Source organism: Anneissia japonica, unplaced genomic scaffold, assembly GCF_011630105.1.
Source record: "Anneissia japonica isolate Jap-2015-1 unplaced genomic scaffold, ASM1163010v1 scaffold131_len961581_cov171, whole genome shotgun sequence".
In the NCBI taxonomy this organism is placed as follows: domain Eukaryota; kingdom Metazoa; phylum Echinodermata; class Crinoidea; order Comatulida; family Comatulidae; genus Anneissia; species Anneissia japonica.
Window position 1 is genome coordinate 588,576 of NW_022750285.1, and position 21,149 is coordinate 609,724.

At 33.2% G+C, this 21,149-nt stretch overlaps 1 long non-coding RNA gene across 1 annotated transcript; it reads right to left on the minus strand.

Annotated features, from left to right (window-relative positions):
* Nucleotides 1-827: 827 nt before the first annotated feature.
* On the minus strand, nucleotides 828-7,383 carry LOC117121284. Its single transcript, XR_004447520.1, has 3 exons — nucleotides 7,332-7,383; nucleotides 1,445-1,514; nucleotides 828-954 (listed from the first exon to the last, which is right to left on the minus strand). It is a non-coding gene; the product is annotated as an uncharacterized LOC117121284 (long non-coding RNA).
* Between the last annotated feature and the right edge of the window lie 13,766 nt (nucleotides 7,384-21,149).

Consider the following 21,149-nt stretch of genomic DNA (forward strand, 5'->3'; position numbering starts at 1 on the left):
GTAAAATAATTATTATAACTTCAGGAAAACCCTTGTTTTTATAGCATAAATTAATTTCACAAGTTTTTATTCAAAAATTATAGCGGTATCAATTGTCTCTCTATAATGGTACAAGCCAACTGGAACCAGACGTCGAACTGCAAGTTTCACCAGCCCACGTGTTTTGTTGCGACATCATAAATGAAGCTGCTCAGGTGACTTCGAGGACCGAACTCCCGAAAAGTAGTTTGTTATTGTTTAGAGTGAAGCAGTTTCGAACAGAAATAGCACGTTTCAAAATTGTTTATGAGTGAACGTAATTATGAAAATAATTATTTAGACAACCTAAACCATTGCTTTAATGTCGTAAAAAATGTAGTAGGAATCCTAGTACACCACTGTAGTGAGTATAATTACAAATACTAGGCCTACAAACCGGTCCTACCCTAGGCTAATTAATTGGGCTAGCATAGGCCTAACCTACAGTAGACAGTCAGCAACTGATTTTCGCTGCGGCTCGCAATCAGAACTTTTTGGGAGTAGGTTAATGACCGGTGTATAGGCCGCACCCCACACATCGGGGGGAAAATCGCGTATAAAATTTGCGGCTTATATACAGTACCAGAATATACGGTATTCAAAAATCTGTATCTCATAAAACTTTTTTTCTCTAGACCCTGGCTTTAAAAAGTATTTTATCTAAGTATTAAATAATTATGACTGCAATACAAATTTAAGCTGTGGCACGCTCCTACAAAGATTATGTTATTACAGATCATTCCTATATTGCAAACATAAGATATAATCGCCAACAATATGTTCATAACTATTGTTTCTTTTTTTTATTACCCAAAACAAAATATTTTTTTTTTTTTACATTTACAATGAAGACAAATATAATATACATATAGGCCTAAAATTTTAGATAAAAGGAGGTTGAAAAGAGGCAACGACATGCCTATCTGGTTTAACACCCTATAAAAAACAAATTAATAAAATTAAAAACAAATGCTTTATTAATACTAATAAAAATAATAATAATTGGAAATGCTCCTTTAACACTGTGCCGTTAAAGCATAGCCTCCCCATGGTATGATTTTTCTCTGAAAATTGATAAGTAGGAGTTTGAAACCGATCAGACATACCAAACTTTGGTTATCGTGGTAACAAATTTACTACGACAGCGACAACAAAAAATACTACAATTTTGCCTAAATTGGAAATAGGCTCCGTCTTTTTATTATCATCTTCCATTCTGCCAAACTTTAGTTATCGTGATAACTAGACTAAATTGCTTTATAGTGAAATATTAATTATGCAAATGAGCAATTAGCATATTTACACACACTGGGAAAACGATAGGCTCGGTCTCCTTCCCATCTTGCATTTCGCCAAGTTTGAAACCAATTAGCCTTTATCGAACTTTAGTTATCAAGACTAAATTGACATCGAGAAAAAGTTTTACCTTTCTTTGATTTTGCACCTATCTTTAATTTGGATGGCCATGTAATTTGTGTTTCTGTTTCTAACATTATCTGCAAGATAAAGAAAACATGAAATCATGAATTATTATCGTAGATCCAATTCATTCAATAGCAGCTTCCAGTTGGAATTTAAAATAAAAAAATCAAATCATGCTTTATTCAGGAAACAATAAAAAGAATGTAACCTAAAACCAAGGTCACATACAAAGGAACAGCAAAAGATTAAGTGTTAAATAAATATAAAGCAATATTTTTTTTCAATATTTATACAGTGTTGAGGGAAAAATATTCTATTACAAATAATGTCAGTTCGCCCACTTAGACGAGTGTCAGGCATTCCAAATCGTCGCTCACATCACGAACTAACACAATCAAAGTAGATTGTGTTAGTTCGTAAAATCACAGTAGCGCGTCAAAACAAGCTACAGCTACAGCCGCCACTGCCAGCTTGACAAATTTTTTTTTTTTTTTTCGTTTTACATCGTTTACTATTTAGTTTAAAAATACGATTTCCTCTTGATTCCTTATCTTCCCTGGAACTAAACTCCAAGCAAATCAATGTATATTTATAACCTTTATCTTCAATATTGTTGACGATGTCTTCGTATCTGCTACATTTATAATTCTGTACCTTGGTTTATAATATTCAATAATTCAATACAAAGTATCAGTATGTAGGCCCTACTAGTTTTGCAAAGATTTGCGTTTAGATCAAAATTTATTTAACACTTTTTGATAAGATAAACTAATCCAAATTAATATTGAAAACACACACAGGGGTCCCAAGCTGGAAGAAGTCATTTCCGGGAGATCTGCGGTGGCGGGACGAAGGGTGGGAGAGGGGGAAGGGAGCTGTCTCTTATACACATCTAGATGTGTATAAGAGACAGCCCACACATCGGGGGGAAAATCGCGTATAAAATTTGCGGCTTATATACAGATGGACTTAAATTTGCTTTTTTTTTTCTACACCATTATCTTTTTTTATAATTTTAAAATAATTAGGGAACTAGGCCGGCTCTCCCCGCTTTTGAATCCACCACTGATGTAGTTAATGAGCTTCCTTAACACATTTAATTTTATTTTGCGACACATAGTGATACCCATCAGCATTGCTTCCTTGAGAAAATTGACAATAAAACAGTGAAAACTTGCAAAATTATGAATGAGATGGGTTCACTTCTAGAAGATTCTTGCTCGTTTGCGGGAGTGCGGGAGGCCGTCCCGATTTCCGAGAGACTTGGGAACCTTGTGTAACATTAATCAAGATATGCCATCCCAAAACAAGTGTACTGTCGCTATATGTTAAACTGAGAAATTACCATAAGAATGTAGCCAGTGTTACATACTTTAGAACAGAGAAGTCATAATTTTTACTCATATTTGGTATACAAAAGTAGTTGGAGGAGTACAACTGTCAACAGAGTAGCACGGTCTGTTTGCAATGCAGCACACTACCCTGTAGGTGGAGTAGCTTACTCTATTGGTAACGTATCAAAACTTAGCCTACTGCCCATCTAGCATGCTCTGATGGTGGAAAAACACATGCTGTTGACTGCGTAGCATACCATGTTAAGAACTGAGTAACATGTCATATGGCGAATGATCTTCAATTCTTAGGTCGGCCAACACGTTCTGCCTTCTAAATTTGGGCTAAATATTTATTAGATATTGAGCTACAATGTTCCTTCTAAAAGGCTAAAAATATACTAATATACAATAAGCACAAGAAAGGCCTTCCAATCAGATGTCTCTACCACTGGCATCCTAATTCCAATCTTGGCCTATAGCTTGACAGCTCTCAAAGATTATGTTATTGGTATAAAAACTAAAAGCATTTTTCGTACCTTTAATGCACTTAAAATGGTCTCTTACACTACCGCATGTTATGCTAAATCTCTAAAATATCAAATAGTTATGGTGTCAAATGTCTGAAAAATTGCTACCCTGAGAATTCAAGGGAGCTAAAAGGAGAATGATGGAGTTCTGATGAGGAATCCGAGACAGCAACAACCTAATAAAGTGGCTTTTTCCCCCTTGGTATGAAAGACAATATTTCATATTAGTATATAACCACATAAAAATAATATGAATTTTTAATTGTATATTTATAGAATTCAGCTCAAATTCAATATGTGAAATGCAACACTATTTCATAAATATAACACAAGACCGATTTTATAAAAAAGTATTATCATCTTCCAGAATCAGTATTAACTAAGATGCTGGACACAGCATCATTCCAGTCTCTTCCTTTGAAATTACATCCAGAAAGTTTATTGCCTTTGTGTATGTTTGGTAGGCTCCATATTATGAAAGGAATACAATAATTAAACAAACACATAGTAAACTTTTCACGTTAATACTTATTAAATTACATATTCTATATCAATAATTATATATACTAGAAAAAAAAAATTTTAAACTTAGATACTAAAAATTTAAATTGAATTAGTTAATTAATACATTGAAAGAAGATGTTTTGTAAGAGCAGACTTAAATAATGAAATATTGATAATTTTGAATTTCTATTGGTAATTGTTCCCATAGTCGTGGGAATGTAACATATATTTTAACATAATTTTATATGTTGGTAATTACGTTTTAACATAATTTATGTTTGTTTTACTATTTACTAGAATATGGGTATGCAAACAACATAGAAAATTAACTGGCGAGAAAAATGTTTCTTTGCAACAGCATAAAAACAAAATAGATTGCTTGTAGCATAGATTATTCTATTAGAATTTGGTTTTAATCTTTATATCATATTTCACAAAGGAAACCTTGTGAAAAATACCCGATATTTCGTAAACATGAAACAAACATCGTTCTATTTAGATATGAAATTAGGAACAGCTAGCTCAGGTCAGATACATGACACTGCATAGCCATTTACTTAGGAAATTTCTCTGAAACATATTTGTCATTTGTTTTTGTCTCCGATGAAATCAATATACAAGTATGCGATTGGCTGATGCTAGGCTTAGCCCAGCATGACAGTCTTGTTCAAGGATGCATTAGGCTGGTTGTAAGGGCCAAGCAGGTTCTAGGTGTAAGCTTCACTGGGCCGAAAATAAAACAACAATGTAGTGTACATAGTCACAACTGATAAAGAATTAATAATAATGTCATAAAAGCCGAATGTATTCATCTCATGAAGTTCTGCTAACGATTAAATGATACAATATGCTCATTGGGCCACAAAAATTCTAGTACCAACTGAATTGCCATGAGCCTAAAATAAAATATCAATGTACTATAGATACAAACAGTAGTCTTTAAATGGTGGCTGTAAGCTTATACAATAGAATAACAAAAAAAAATCAAAATATAATTAATTGTTTTTAAGGTTCTTTAGAATTAGATGAAGACCCATGAGCATGAAATGTGGCAATCACTTGGTCTCCTATAAAAATAAAAAAAAAAGCAATGTAGCGTATGTTGGGTTGCTGTCAAAAAGTAGCATTGTGGCAGCTGGTTGTGCTCCAGTGGAAGAGTAGCACTTGGACTTTGGTTGAAAAGTAGTAGTGTTCTGTAGGTTGGTCTCATGAACAAAAGTAGCAATGTAGCATTGGTTCAGTAGTTGTTAAAAAGTAGCATTTTGGCACATTGGGATCTGGTAGGAGTAATGTAGGCTGGGCATGTCGGGGGAACCATACGCTGCTGCCTGTAGCAATAAAATTACTGTTCCGAGTCTGTGCCAATTTAGCTCAACCACCCTTGGCAATGGTTGTTAGCAAGCAAAGTAAACCCAGCAATGAAAAGGACATTAACATCACAATCACAAATAATTAAGTATTATCTATTTTCTAAAATTATTATTACCATAGTAACTCTGGTAAGTCCACTCAAGAACATAAAATTGGGCCAATTTTTAATTTTTTTTGTTGGGGTGAGGAGGGGGAAATGGGTGGTGGGCTTATATTCAGGGAATACTCTTTTCAGCACTCCATGCCTAAGTCAAAACAAATATTGAGTATTTTTTTTAGAGTACTTGTAAGAGAGTTAACTAAGCTACTCATTAAATTCATACCCTGGGCTTTTGCCTGAGGAAAGACTGGCATGTACAACTGGGCGTATAGTAAGGGGTGGGCTTATACCTGAGATGGGCTTACAGTATACTTGAGCAACTACAGTATTATATGTAATCGTGTCATAATAATGGTGATTTACATTCATCCTTCTGTTCTTCCAATAAGTAAAAATCCTGAGATTATCATGCATTGATTGGCTGTAATGCAATACATATTCTCATTTCTGTGGTTAAAATGTGGCCACTGCTCTTCAAATGTGTGGATGTGTGTGACCATGCCATAAAAAAATATGGCAACGGCACTTTAAGTATGACAGATCAATATCGATATAATCTTATGAACAAAAACAGGTACTCATAAGCTATACTTCAATGATATAATAGAGTGTACAACATTCTGTGAACCTTAACATCTGTTTGGTAAATTACTTGTATTTCATATTATGAAAAGGATAATATAGTAAATACATCTTGAGATACTGTACCTGCAGAACCTTCCACAGTTGATAAAATCTCCATGGCAACCAATGACATTAATGTTTTTACTCTTAAAAGCAACATAACATTAAATATATAGCAGGAGAATGCACCTAAATATTACAACTGATCTACTGTAGCACATATGATTTTTTTCAATGTTTCTATAACAAAAGTGAACATACAAAGGTATAGAAAGTGTGTAATGAAATAATGGATTCCTTCATGAAACTATCAGCATAGTAACCACAAAGATGCAAGAAATAGTCAACAAATAATAACAAAAATAATAAAAGCATTTATATTGTGCCGTATACAAAAAATATTTGCTCATAGGTGCATTACAATGCATATTCATCAGTTCACAAAGAAAGATTTAAATCATTTAAATCAGCTTCATAATAACATACATATACTGTATTCTAAAATTTTAAGGCTGTAACATTTCTAAAGGGTCAGAATTTGAATATAATTTTTATTTTTTTCCCTATCGTTATTTAAATTTTCAAAAATTTAGGGTGCCCAGTCCGGCTAGGTACCCTCCTCATTGTATCCACCTGAGACAATGGGTTTGTACTACGAAACCAAATTTATGAATGCTTACAGGGTTAATCAATCACTGAAAATGTGCAACTTCCTGGACTCCTTAGGGAGCATTCTTAATTGTGCCGCTAATTCAGGAGCAGACCAATTACATTCCAAAACATTTACATCTTTTACTGGGTATTCATTTATACTCCACGGTGAAGAGAGACACTCATTCATGTATGTAAAATGACTTGTCCAACAACATAGCAAAGGTTTGAAGTGCAAGGTGTAAAAACACTAGCCTAGAATTCACTACGGTGCGCAACACACTCTGTACAAGTTGTTTTCACCTTCTGCACATGAGCCTAGAAAGGATCAAGCAAATCGTGCACTACAGTAATGAAAAATTTGTGCATGGTGGAATAGGAAAAAAACATTAGGAGTTACAGTGATGACGTCACGACTAAATTATCATTTTTTTAAAGCAGCGTTTTGAATCTAGTTTTAGTGGATTTGAATAGACTGATTCCCAGGTCCTGGGTTTAATTCCTGTCGGTGTTGCAGGATTTTTTTTCTCACGACCAAAACAACTCCACTCCCTAATTCTCATATTCAGATTTAGGTTGAGTAAAGCATCGTGTGTGCATGTTTGCCTTGTGAAAGGGATTGCCAGTGATACACTTACTATTGACTATCCTTGGTGCACGTGTTGTGTGACTACATTAAGTCCAAAACGAATTCCAAGTAAATTAATGATTGATCAAGAATTGCTTTTCATTAATTTCCTGTTGAACTATTAAATCAAAACAAATGTACTTTTAACTTACTCGTTGGAAAAAGTCTTCCCCAGTCTCCCCACGTCCGTCTTGTGCTGCTGCAAAATAAATCAAAATGAAAGTTAAAAAACTTGTATTCTCAGAATAATTTCCTGAAATTAATATTTTCCCAAATCACTAAAAGTGCTATCCACACTATAAATATGACCATATTTGTGTGTTACTGTATATCTGATATTTTTTTACCTCAATTTGTTATTAAGATGTTAGCTAAAACTTCGGTTTTTCCTTTATTTGATTATTGGTTTTGTGTATGGTCAAACTACTTCATCCAATTATCTAATAGCCTGCAAGTTCTTTTTAAACACCTTTGGAAGGACTTCACTTTCTTGCGATATTAGAACACCAATTTATTACATTTTAAGCTTATTGAACTGGCAAACTTTAAATAACAGATTTGTAACTTTTAAATGCCTTCAAGGACTTGCACCTTCCTATTTAATAAATATGTTTGTTTTTCTTAATAATGATAAAAAAAACTCAAAGTCGGACAAATAATCATCTTTTAGTTCAATGGAACATATGTCAAGGAAAAACGGACATTTCATTATCAGGCATCCATAAACTGGAACCAACTACCTGGTAACATAACTAGGGATTTCCTATTTGAATTTATATAACTTTAGAAATGCTCTTAATTAATTGATCTCTCCTCTATTTATGTAATTAAGTCATTTTGTTTTATTTTCCTATCTCTTTTGTATTTTTATGTTTTTACTGTAACTGGACCACAACGAAAACCAGTGCCTTTGTATTGAGCGTGCCATCCAGTATAAAGAGAGTTTAATAAATAAATCATCATGCCCATATATGGGGAAATCACACAAATTTGTGACAACAAATTTGATAATGTGAACAAACTTGTCACATGAAATGTGATAGTACGGACACACCTTAAGGGACAATCAATGATTCATTTTCACAAGTTACAAAACATACCTTACGCTTTAGGAGCAGGGAGTTGACAGTGTGTTCCCATTACTCTTTTATGAAAGAGATAAAATTATGATCTCACAATGATGAAAACTCATCATTTTCTTATGTAATCTTTAAGGAAGAAGGGATTCACAGAAAAGAGTATGTTTTTGTACTCTTGTATAAAAATAATGAAAATGATCAATGTCACCTAAAATTTAATTCAAATAAATTGTATTTCTTAGTCAATTAAAAATATATAGAAAACAAAAAATAATAGTCAATATTTAAAAAGAAAATACAGTGCCCAATTCTTCAAAGGCAGGCTACAGAGGGAAAAAAATGATATGTTGTATGACTAATTTTTCTAATACCTGATTCACACGTGAAGTTAAATTTAACAAAAAGTAACAGATTGTAACCGAGCGATCTCCCAAGTTATTCCTACCGAGATAAAAAGCATTCACACGCGTCTGTAAGGTAATGCCAAGGTTGTGTAAAATTTATTCAGTGTTTATTCAATGAACCATTTTTCCCCCTACTGCGATAGGTCTAGCCTAGGCCTAGTTGACAACCCCTGTCACAGATGGACTGTTGAACTCACCATCACAGTAAACATTCGAAGCAATCAATACCCTTAACAACTGCTGTACTATTACTACTAAACTAGGCATAGCTTCCAACGTTTCTGTCGACTCTTAAATACTAGTAATAGTACTAACACCATCCCGACGTTCATTTATTTTATGTATATCTTCTTCTTCTACCATTACTAATTAACATCAATAACAAGGGTAATTCATACATTATTGAGAAAAACTAGGCCTATCTATTTCTAGTGGATCAGAATCGTATACAGAAGGAAGAAAATTCAAAGAACCCCGTGAAACAGTAGATTCTGTCTCTTATACACATCTAGATGTGTATAAGAGACAGCAGTTGACCCATGTGAAGCTAATACCGGAGAAAGGCATAATCACCCTTTTTACACCTCCTTCCCCCAATTCAAATATTCAAAATGTATGTAGGCCTATCCATTTTTTTATTTTTAAGACGAGACATATCCAGTTTACTTTGTCCAACAATAGCTGATAAGCGTAATTTCCCTATTGCAAAAACAAACAGCTTTACTAAGTAGCCTACTTAAAGATCCAAACGAGCATGAAATTACGTTAATCTCGTAAACACTACAGAGCTGAAAGGGTAGCATTCGTAAAAGCCTTTGACGCATGAGGCTTTGGTTCCCCTTATTCTTTTTTCTATTACGTTGACGATCAACTTGTAACATAACATTCTTCATATTCAATTTAAACTAACTCAAATTTCTTTATTATTTCACTTAAAGTTGTTTTCACAGCATGGACATTTCATGCATCATTGATAGTGAATATAAATTTACAGACACTATAACAATTTCACAATTTTTGTTATGATGAAAAACAAGTAGGGTCATTATAGTAATTGAGATCTAAAACAAAGAAGGTATGGAAATATGAACAAATTAAGACTGAATGGCCTATATAATAGCCTATTATTAAGTATTCAATTTTAAAGGCACTTTAGTAAACTGAATAGTGGAATAACAATAATTTTCAGGTTTTAGACTCAAAGTTTAAACCAAGTGAACCTAATATGAAATTTATGAGAAAACTACTATAACAAATAATATGGTAATGCACAAGTAGTAAACATAATCAGTAATCTATACATTTATCCTCCTGTCTCTTCTTTCAAAACTACTATCGACCACCTGCGCTAAGACACTTGCATCATTATTTATTTATTTACTTATTTATGTCTTGCTAATTTATTTACTAATATTCTTTTTAATTTTTTTTAATTAATTTATTTAATTTTTATTCTTATTGAATACTACATTAACTTAAGCATAACTTTTCAACATTTCTATTATTTTGTGCTATTTATTCTTTAATTGTTACAATGTTTATTATGTTTTTTTGATAGGTACTTTGTATAGCAACCTGTTCCCTTTGTACCTATTAGTGTCTTACTTGAGTTAAATAAAAATATGAATTATGAATAGTAAAGACAAAAGTAGCATTTTACACACTACTCTAGTTGAAATATTTACTAAACAATTAGGATTTTTGTACACAAAAAATTCATCGTGTGAATGTTTAGTTACATTAACAATATGTTATTGAAAGTAAAAAAAATTAAAATTAAAATTAAAAGATGTGAAAATATTGAATGTTAAACAAAAATCTCAAAAAAAGCATGGTTTTTTTCTTGATTGAAAATTTACAGAAAAAAATGGCACAAGTCGTAGAATGTTTAGTCTCAGAGGAAAAAATATAACAGATGATAGAACTATGGAATAATGTGCCAAACTTAGTATAAAAGCAAACAAATTTATATAGGTAACTTCTAATATTTTTAAAACACATCTATATTCTGACTGGTTATCTTACATTTAAATTTTAACTTTTTCTTATCATTTTTTATATTGCTAGTAAAACCTATCTATAATTTTCTGCAGCGTTGTTACCTTTGATTATTTTGTCCTTGGATCTATTTTTATGGTAAATTAAATGCATAAGCAGAAGTAAATTATTGGCGATACTTACGTTCACCAATGTAATGTTTCAAGCAAAGCCCTATTGGTATTTTATGAACTAAAAACTTGTATACTGTACATTGAAATTCATTTTGGCAGGACCAGGAATAATACTGTTATTGGTAAAGACAAGTCAAAATTAAGGTCATGTCAAATTCATACTTATAGTATCTTGGACATACATGGCAATATCATGTACTACGGTATAAAATAATCTGAACGATAACCATAGAATAAAAAGAGATTTGCCTATTAAATAAATTGTAAAGTCTGTATCCATGGAGACGACATGTGAATACTTGCTTGAATTGTATAGCGTCCCTGGACTAGAAGTGTCTATAGTGGTATTAAAAAATGTCAGAGGCGTATCCAGAATTTTTAAAATGCTGAATATAGAAATATTACATTCAGTGAACTTTATGCAAAGTGCAAAACTAACGATATCGATGGCTATGACTACACCATAAATTGGTTGTCAACATCTAAAATAACTTGCTTTACCATTTATTTCCATTGATTTACTATTATTTTTTCAATGTTTTATCAAAAGTGAGATGAACAGAAACCATGAGCACCTAACTTGGTTACGCTACCGAATGTTGTTCGTTATTTACCGCGATAGAATTCGAGGCTCGTAAAATAAACAGAGCTGAACATAGAAACACATCTCCTGAGAGCTTCAATTCAAAGCGTCATTAAATGTGAAGGTCTTACATTAGAACTTATGTAATGCCAAGACCTCAGTGCTACTGTATAAAACTCAACAATCTTTATCAGCGTGTGAACTCTCTCATACCGTAAAAACTCAGCCAATGGGCTTAATCTTGAGAAGAAACTAGTCTCAAATTGAAGCCCCCTCTTTAGTTTGCAAAAGTAGGCTAAAAAAAAGCCCATCTTGGTTTATACAGTATTTTGGGCGATTTTAATACAGCATATGACACACCATATGACACAGACCTATTTATTGTTTTATATTTAATAATTTCCAAAATTACAGCATTCATTTTGGAAAGAAGCCCATTTTTTACTTTGCAAAAATAGCCTTGAAAAGAACCCATCCAAAGTTTGTAAAAAAAACAGAAGCCCAGGTCTTCTATTCAAGGTTTTATGGTATGTACTTCTATGCCCACCACACACCTATAATAATCAGAGACAGACCCTGAAAAAAGTCCAGGTAGGGGCCATGTGACATGTGAATTACTAGCCTGGTTTGAAACCCAGAATAAAAAGATTATGACCCGATTTGTTGCGTCAAATTCATATTTATCTGGGACATATGTCAATATTATGTACTACACTAAAAATTAAGACATTCACACTGTAAATTATTTTACAACAAAAACCACAGAATAAACAAGGTTTGCACATTAAATAAATTGTCATGTCTGTATCCATGGAGACTTGAAAAAGTAAAGCTTCCCTGGATAAGAAGTATTGAGAGCGAGCGGCATTAAAAAATTTGTTGGTCATTTTTCGCATTGGAACCCGAGGCTTGTAACATCAGATTGAACTTTCCCACGAAAGATTCCGCTATAACTTTATCTCAATCAAAATAATATGGAAGGGTTTTTGAGATCAGAAAATGCTACAATTGCGTTACAAATTAATGAAGGTGTTGACAACAGGGTGGGTTATATGTAAAAATTGCGAGTTCATAAAATAAACTTCATAAGATTACTATGATTAATTACTGTATGTAGAAATGTGTTTTTTCTGGCAGATCACGATTTTAATGTCAAAATTTGACAAAGAGAAAGTTCAGTGAGCTGAATAAACAATTGGAATATATCTGAGATCAGAAATGACATATAATATATTGTTTAACTTTCATTTTTCCTTCCACAAAATAGCAGTTGATAAAAATAGCCTAACAATTATCAACAACTGGAGCTGAGGAAATGAGTTTAGAAGAGTAACAAGGCTAAAAAATAAGGTATATTTTTGTATACATTGCAGCGCTAAATTGAACGTCATTACTAAATCCATTGGCCATGATTATTAGCGTAGAATGAAAGGGTTATACCCTCATGATACAAATTTAAGCTCAAATTTAAATGACTAAATAGTTGTTTGTTTCTTGTTTTACTCTTTGAAAATAGCCTATTAATAAAATATAACTTATAATTAGTTAAGGGCCATTATAAAGTTGAGTTTAAATTTCTTTAAAAAAAATCACACCTTTAGAAAAAAGCAATGAAGAATATAACACTAAATGCACTTCATTATCTGTTGTCAAGAAAACATGGAAAACAAAATAACAATTTAAAAAAAAACTGCAATCAATCAGTCAATAAAGCTTGTTTTCCTAAGGAAAAGTAGAGATTTCTATAAAGTAAAACCCACCACAGATAACTGACAAGTCAAAAACATATTTCCTTCTGTTGGTGATTTCAACAGTATACCAGAATACAATAAACCTTCCGAAGTGTCCATCAAACTTAATAACTGACCAACTAGAAGACAGGCAGAAATATGTGTGCGTTCTACAACACATGGGTACGTATGTTTTTACATTGTCACGTTTTAGGGACCTCGTCAACCATGTCCAAGGGACAGGGTTCAGCGAAAGGTCAATTTCCTATTATATACTTCATACATAGATTCTAGGTATCTGATTAGTTAAGAAGCGGCCAATAGAAAGTACTATTACCCTGAAAAAGTGCTATTCCCTGAAAAATAGTACTTTTTTGACCCGGTGAAGATAGGCTACGATCTCCACATCACCTCGGGGCAATAATTTCACCATTTCCCTCATTAGCAGTTCATATTTGAATATATACTGTTCACCAAACATTGTGTTGTATTTTTTATCTTGCACAATAGCTATATAAAGGAGGGCTCTTGCTGTTCCAAATGGTCGTCAGCCGACGCGATTCCAGGAAGATTCTAATGCCGTGAAGCCCATACAATGGATCACTTTTTGACGATTCATTCAAAATGCCACCGACAAGCGCGTATGGCGCAGTCATACGACTCATTAAGTGCCCTGCCTAACGCCTGCAGAACCAATGGCTTAGATAACTGAAAAACACCATTACAATAATAATAAATATTCAAACCTGCATTTAATCAAGGCGATCAATGTTGGAACCACTAACCAAAGGTTTGAAATGTTCTCCCATGTTTCATTGCACACACAGTCACTGGGTTCCACAAATACATTGGAAATAAGTTCCTAGAAATGCCGCAGGAGTACAGTATCAATTTGTCAGGTAGGTTGAAACAGCAATAAACTAAGGTAAAATACATCTCCTGAGAGCTCAGTATGTTTAAATTCAGTAAATGAAGTCAGATGTGAAGGTCTTTATAATGCCAAGACTCAGCGCTACTGTACAAAACTCAATAATCTTAACATTATTTTTTTTATGTGTGAACTCTATTCAAGACTATTATTCAAAACTACAAATCTGTATTCCCACCTGACACCTATTGCATAGCTACTGCCTTTTGTTAAAGTAATTTTTTTTTAAATAAATATATAAATTACTGGCCTGGTTTCAAACGCAGAATAATTTTTTTTTTTTATTAAAGTCTCGTGTTTGGCCAATTCAATATTTAACTCAGTTTCATCCTCTTTCTGTTCAACTCAAAGAGCAGAATTAATTCTGCTCTTAAGTCATAAAAATAGGACACTAGGATAGTTCTAAAATCATCCAATGTTCCTTCCTAGTGCACTCGCAGTCGGCAATATGTTTGCAGATTTACTAATCTGACATTGATCAACAGGTTATCACAGCCACATACTTGGATCTTGTTAGTAATGCATACTGAGGAAGACAAATGAGTTATCTGTCAAATGTTACAGAAATGCCACCTTTAGGATAACATGGATGTCATAACATCACATCAAACACAGTCGCTGCTTTCAGGGATTCTTGACAATGAAATCACATTCATATGGAACCATGGCAGAATCATAATAAATTATTCTATTTGTGAAAATCTCTATGACACAGCACTGGAGCAACATTATCATTAATCTTAGCAAAATCAACATCATCATCATTTAGCAACAGCAGCATTTTCATTACAGTACATCAATCATAATTCCCCTCTCACCTTGCCTCCCATTGCTGCTCTGGGGCTGAGAAAGAGGAAATAGATTGCCAGGGACCCAATTCATGTTTTGCTGAGACATGGTCACACACTTTTCCCAGCCGGGCTTATTGGCCACTATAGCCTTGACAATCAATAAAGTACAGTATACAGAATGACTGCAATAACATTATAAAACATTATCTTTCACTGTTCAGTCAAAATGTATGTTTAAAAAAAAATGAAACTGAACATAGTCAATGCAATGGGCCCTCACTTAACATAATGTACAGTATACACAAATAACAACAATTTTACAACTTCTTTTTTGGTTCCGCACACAGTGGATCCCAGAACCTCACTGCTGTTCTTGTTATTTTTGTTGTTATTAGAAAACTTTAAAAGCATCCAGCCCCACCAGTTGTGTGCAGAAAATTTTGTACACATAAACTACAGGTTATTTCCAACAAGTTTGACCCCAGGGTTCCCCCTACACCTACAATACAAAACAAGGACTGTACATTACTGCAATTACCACTAATAGGACACCTTGCATGGATGGCTCGGTTGGTTGACAATGTGTTCTAAGGAACCAAAGGTCATGAGTTCGAATCGCATCTTGGTATTCAATTTTTAATGAGCATATTTCTCCATGATTTAAGCATGTTTTGTTTTAATAGTGTCAACAAAATGCCTTGTGTGAAAAGTGCATACACGAAGCGCTAAATGCTGAATAGAGGTAACCTCAGTTTAACTCGCAGACCGGTAAGCGGTCACTCTTGTTTTAATGGATGAGGCAAATGAATTGTTATTATCATTATCATCATCTTAAATACTACCAATTAAAGATTATCATCATAGACAATGTCTGTTTTCAGTATAAGATAGCATAATACTTAAGTATCATGCAAAGTCATCTGTGTTGGGATTCAATATTTCGACATTAATCATGTACATCATCAGGAATGATTTCAGTATCTTGTAGGAATTCTTAGATTTGGTTTTTGTGAACTCAAGTTGGTTTAGTTTACACACCACCATCCCCTGAGGCAAGTTGTAGTTAAGTTATGTATTAATATTTATTATGCCTTAAATTACTCGGAAACAGTTCAATGTTATTCTTGGAGGTGTAAAGTGGGTTGGGTAGATTTAAGTTCATACTTAATATTTTGGAAGTTTGGTTTTTCTGTCATAAGTAACTTACACACAACACTTGGCTATATGTGGAAATCTTATTATCAATATTATCATTATGTGTTTTTTTTTTATCTATATCTATAATAATATTATGTAATTTTCATAAAATACATTAATTCTATTTATAGATGTTTATTATGTTTACTACTAAACCAACACATAGTATTTTAGACTCTTCAAGGTCAAAAGGATTAAAGAAAAATATACCTAGACTTCAGCATATCTGTTAAGTTAGAAATGGAGATGATTGTATCCCTTGGCAAAAGGAAAGTACAGTATAACTTTGTGTATTAATATTATTTCTATTATTATCGCAAAATAGAGGACATTTTTCCAGTTTATTTTAAAATGCCAACATTATAATATAAATTAACTATCTTATTCCAAATTATGTTCTAAATATGTTCCATTTTGTTTTACAAAAAAAAAGTAAACTTATTATCTAATTTCCTTTATCATGCTTTCAAAAAGCATTGCCAACTTCATTTGTTTTGTTAACTACAAAAAAAATATACAGTTATTATTATCTAATTTCCTTTTTCATGCACAGAAATTAATGAATTAGTTCTGTACAATGAGGCATTTTGGGCCACTTGAAAAGTTTCTCACTGAGTGGTAATTCAAATACTTTTATCCGTACACATAAAATTGTTTTGCTTTGCAGATAAAAAAACATTAAACTGAAAACAAAGCTAGAAAATTGAGTGTAAAAAGGGAGGAGAATTAAAAATATTTAAATACATGAATGAAAATGAGAGAATTGGTTTTCAGATGGAAATAATTATTGAATATTTAGATCTCTGGTTTAGTGCAGTGGGATTGTAGGTTACCCAATCCTTCGCTATGCCAGGAGTTCCTAGACTCAGGAGTCGCCAGGAAATCTAGTAGTTCTTCCGCACTCCCGCATGCAAGAAGAATCTTCCGAAAAATAACCCATCATTGTAAATTTTCAATATTTGCTTGTTTTTATTAATTGTGTTATCAACAGTGGCGGATCCAGGGGAGTTTAGATGGTTCGAACGAACTCCCACTCTGTGAAGAAATGTAACAAAATACTACTGGGTCCTGGCTTACAAAATGCATGATTACCTAGTTAGGCACAGGTTGGCAGATCAGACAAACTAGGCTCAACCCAACTAGCCTTCAATTAAATAATAATAATTAAAACCACAGTATTTGGTTCGACATCCTAATAATTTACAATACGAAAGTGTATTCTTCAGGCCTATCGGTTCATCAAAGGTTCATCAAAGGAAGACTATGTCTTATTTTTTTCTCTCTGTGTATAGGCCAAGAAAAAGATAAAATTACACTGACCTTTTTCAAAAGGGGGAAACCCTTGAATTTTGAAGAATTTAAAAGAGAACGGTAAAATCGTATATAATGGCCTATAACTTCATAAACAATTGCCAAAAAACGATTTTAAGGTTGATTTTATTATTAATGGCATACCAAAAAATCATTTTGTTAATTCTCTTTTAAAGGTATTAAAAGATACCTCAGAAGCCAGAAAAGCTCATTTCTAGGAATTAAAATTTTCATGGGAGAGGACCCCTGGACCCCGTTTCAATTTGGAGTTTTTCGAAAACATTTTGAACCCTCCACTTTCAAATCCTGGATCCGCCCCAGATCAATTGTCTGTTGGAAGTCAGTGCATGTGTATCATGCTCAGCAAAACAAAAGTAATGAAACACATCTCCCGGATGTGGCTTCTTTCAATTTGGGACCCCTGCTATGTATTGTATAACTTGTGTCCTAGCTGTGTCAGTGTGTACCAGGAACTTGTTGGGAGTATCCTGCGATGGACTAGCATCCCATCCAGGGGAAGCATCACACTCTCATTCACTTTAGGCTACAGAAACTGGGGATAAGCTCCACACTTTAGAAGCCCTAATGGCTCCGGAAGGCTTAACTTAATATCGTAAGTGGTGTTAAACACAATAATGTTTTATTAACTTATGTGTGGTTTCCATGGGATACCTACTACCACATAAATTTGAGTAAGTCAGGTAAAATGCGTTTGCCAAGAATAACATAGCAGTAAGTCATTGCTCTTTTTTCTGTTTATTTTTACCTGTTGTGCAAATTACAAGCAATTGAGAACTCTTAGAAATACTGTAGAAAACAATTATTGTACAGCAGTATATTACTGTACTGTGTAAATAAGTCAAACCTACAGTACTGCACATAAGGTAAAGATAAAATTTGTTGGTTTTTAAATCTTAAAAGAAATTAAAAACCTCATTTTACATTTTACCTCGGTCTCAGTTTATTCTTACTTGTTCTTATTTTTTAAGCAATTTCAGCCTCAGTGTTACAAAATGTGTTCTTATATAAAAGTTTTAATGTTTTTATTGTAAAAGTGGACTAGTACATGAGTTTAGGCTTATAATACCCAAGTTGGGCCTATAGCGGAAGAACCTCAGAGTAAGTATAATTCTCCAATAAAGAATTTTATTACGGCCATACAGTACAAGATGTTACAAGATGTTGTTAAAGAGAGGAGCTTAACTCAGTCGGCTAATCTGGTGGTAGCCACTGTGTGTGCACTGAACTGTAGAGATCTCTAGGTCCCCGGTTTAATTCCCATCGTTGCCTCTCCTTGTGTTTCAGCTAGAGGACTGAAATACAAGTTACAATAGCGCACCGTCTTTCGGATGAGAGCTGTTGGTCCCGCGTGCATTATGGGCCATGTGTTAAAGAACGCGGTACACCCTTTGGAAAAGAGTAGGGGATTGTCTCCTGGTGTACTGCCCAATTACCACCAGAAGGACAACACTGGAAATAAGTCTTCTAGACTTTAGTGGGCTTCCTTGGTGTTTACACCAAATAAATCCCAGATCAAATTAATTTGCCTTATAATTACTAAATTAAGTTACTACATATTTCTGCATGATTTAATTTAACCACTAATCACAATACAGTACAGTCTGTGTTTGAAGGAGTATGCCTACGCCAATACCAGTCTGTGTTTGAATGAGTATGCCAATACCACTACAGACAAATTTACAAAATACACACAAATTCTACAGCCAGTCATTAAAATGCGGTTTTACTTCATCTTTAAATCGATCGTTCTCCTGTTGTTGAGCAGTAAATGTCTAAAATATCTGTATCTGTAACTAATTTCAACCACATATAAGCAACCTTTTAGAAGAATTTTGAATAAAAAGTAGGTCCAACAGAACAAGTGAACATTTCCAAAAAGGTTACCGTACTCTTGAGCAATCCGATATCAACGAAACTCTGCAAGACTAAGAAGTAAGCTTTTTATTTATAATATATTTTATATATATTTATGAAATTAGAATTAATTATTACTCATTTAGGAACAGACAGCTAGAGTACAATTAGTTATCTTGCCCATTGGGTCTTGAAAGCATTTTACTGCTTGACATCTTTCAGCTTACAATACAATAGGCCTACTTTTCTTATTGCTCATCCCCAATGCTGGCTGCTTGCCAGAGACGACAATACCATAAATTGATTTTCCTTATAATTAAATTCACTGTCAACAAAATATTGTATATTTATTTCACAATTCTCATATCTTGATCGTTATATGATATTAATTTACTTCTTTTAGACATACATAAAAAACATTCTTCCTTTTTTTCTTTTCTTTTAATATTATTGCAAAGCAAAAAACAAATTAATTAAAAGAATATATTGCATGGTTGTATTGTGAAAGGCAAAGAAATCTATGTTTTTGTTTTGTTATATTAATTTACTCCTATAGGCCTATATAAAAAAATATGTTTGCTTTTTTTTTCTTTTAATATAATTGCAAAGAAAAAAATAAATGAAAAAATTGAAATTATAGGCTTACATGGTTGTGTTGTAGAGCAAAAAGTGCCGCTATATTGGTTTTTTGTTCCGTCTCTTTAATATATATCTTAACCTTGAGGTCAGGGGTTTCAGTTTCTTACTATACATTTTGCTTGTGTCCTTGAGCAAGGCACTTTATCTGCATTGCTTCTCTCCACTCAGCAGTAAAAAATAGAAAATGTTCAAGAAACATTTTTTTTTAATTTACTTGTCCTAATAGTAATAAACAGTAAGAATCATTCTGCAGTGTGTTTAGTCTTCTTATTCACAGGAGTACTTGTAATGTATCACCAATAATTGTGAGGATTGTCATTATAGTATTTAAATGACATTTTGCATATTTTACATCTGGAACTGTTCTATATTGATAAACCAAATTATTATTATTAGATGATTCCTAAAAGTCTAAACCAATAATAATGTAGCCTATCTCAGACTGAATGAAATGAAATTGAAATCCCTGTTCTAAAGCATACATTTTCCTGCTTGTCAATAAACCCCCATTTGAAACATCTTTTTATTTACATCCTAACATTATCATTCATAAAGAATAACATGTTTTGATATCATGACTTGTATGTGCTTGTCAATCATCCCAATTTTGAGCCCTGTAGTATACCTTTCAACACCCTACACATATCATTTACAAAATGTTTCTGATTCCTTGGCTGAAATGAATATCAATTTCACAACCAGAACATGAATGTGCTTTTGATTGATTAATCATAGGCCAACCTTTACATGAGCTTTAACCCTTGATCACCCATTCTTTTACAATTATCAGAGATACCTCATCACCCAGTAGGCCCAAATCTTTTCAAGATAGATTACTGTAGGGCAGGTTTGATGTTTAAACAAGGGGTCCCAAAAATTGGAATGGCCACTCAGACTCCCGCAAACAAGCCGGAATCTCCCAGAAAATACCTCATCCTCCAAGTTTGTATATATTTGTTTCAATACTCAATCAATTGTCTCATGGAAATTAGTGCTGATGGTTACCACCATGCGCAACAAAATACAATTAGAATGTACTAAAAGAGACCATTTAACCAGATTCTTTCTTTTTTCTTCTTCTTTCGACTGGTACAGTAGGTCCTATATTTAACTTGTATATCCAAGTCCCCCGCAAGTCGCGGGATTCCCCAGGAAATTGGGACGCCCTACTGGACTCCCGCAAACAAGCCGGAATCTCGCAGATATTACCACATTTCCACAAATTTGTAATATTTGCATGTTGTAATACCATATTATCATTT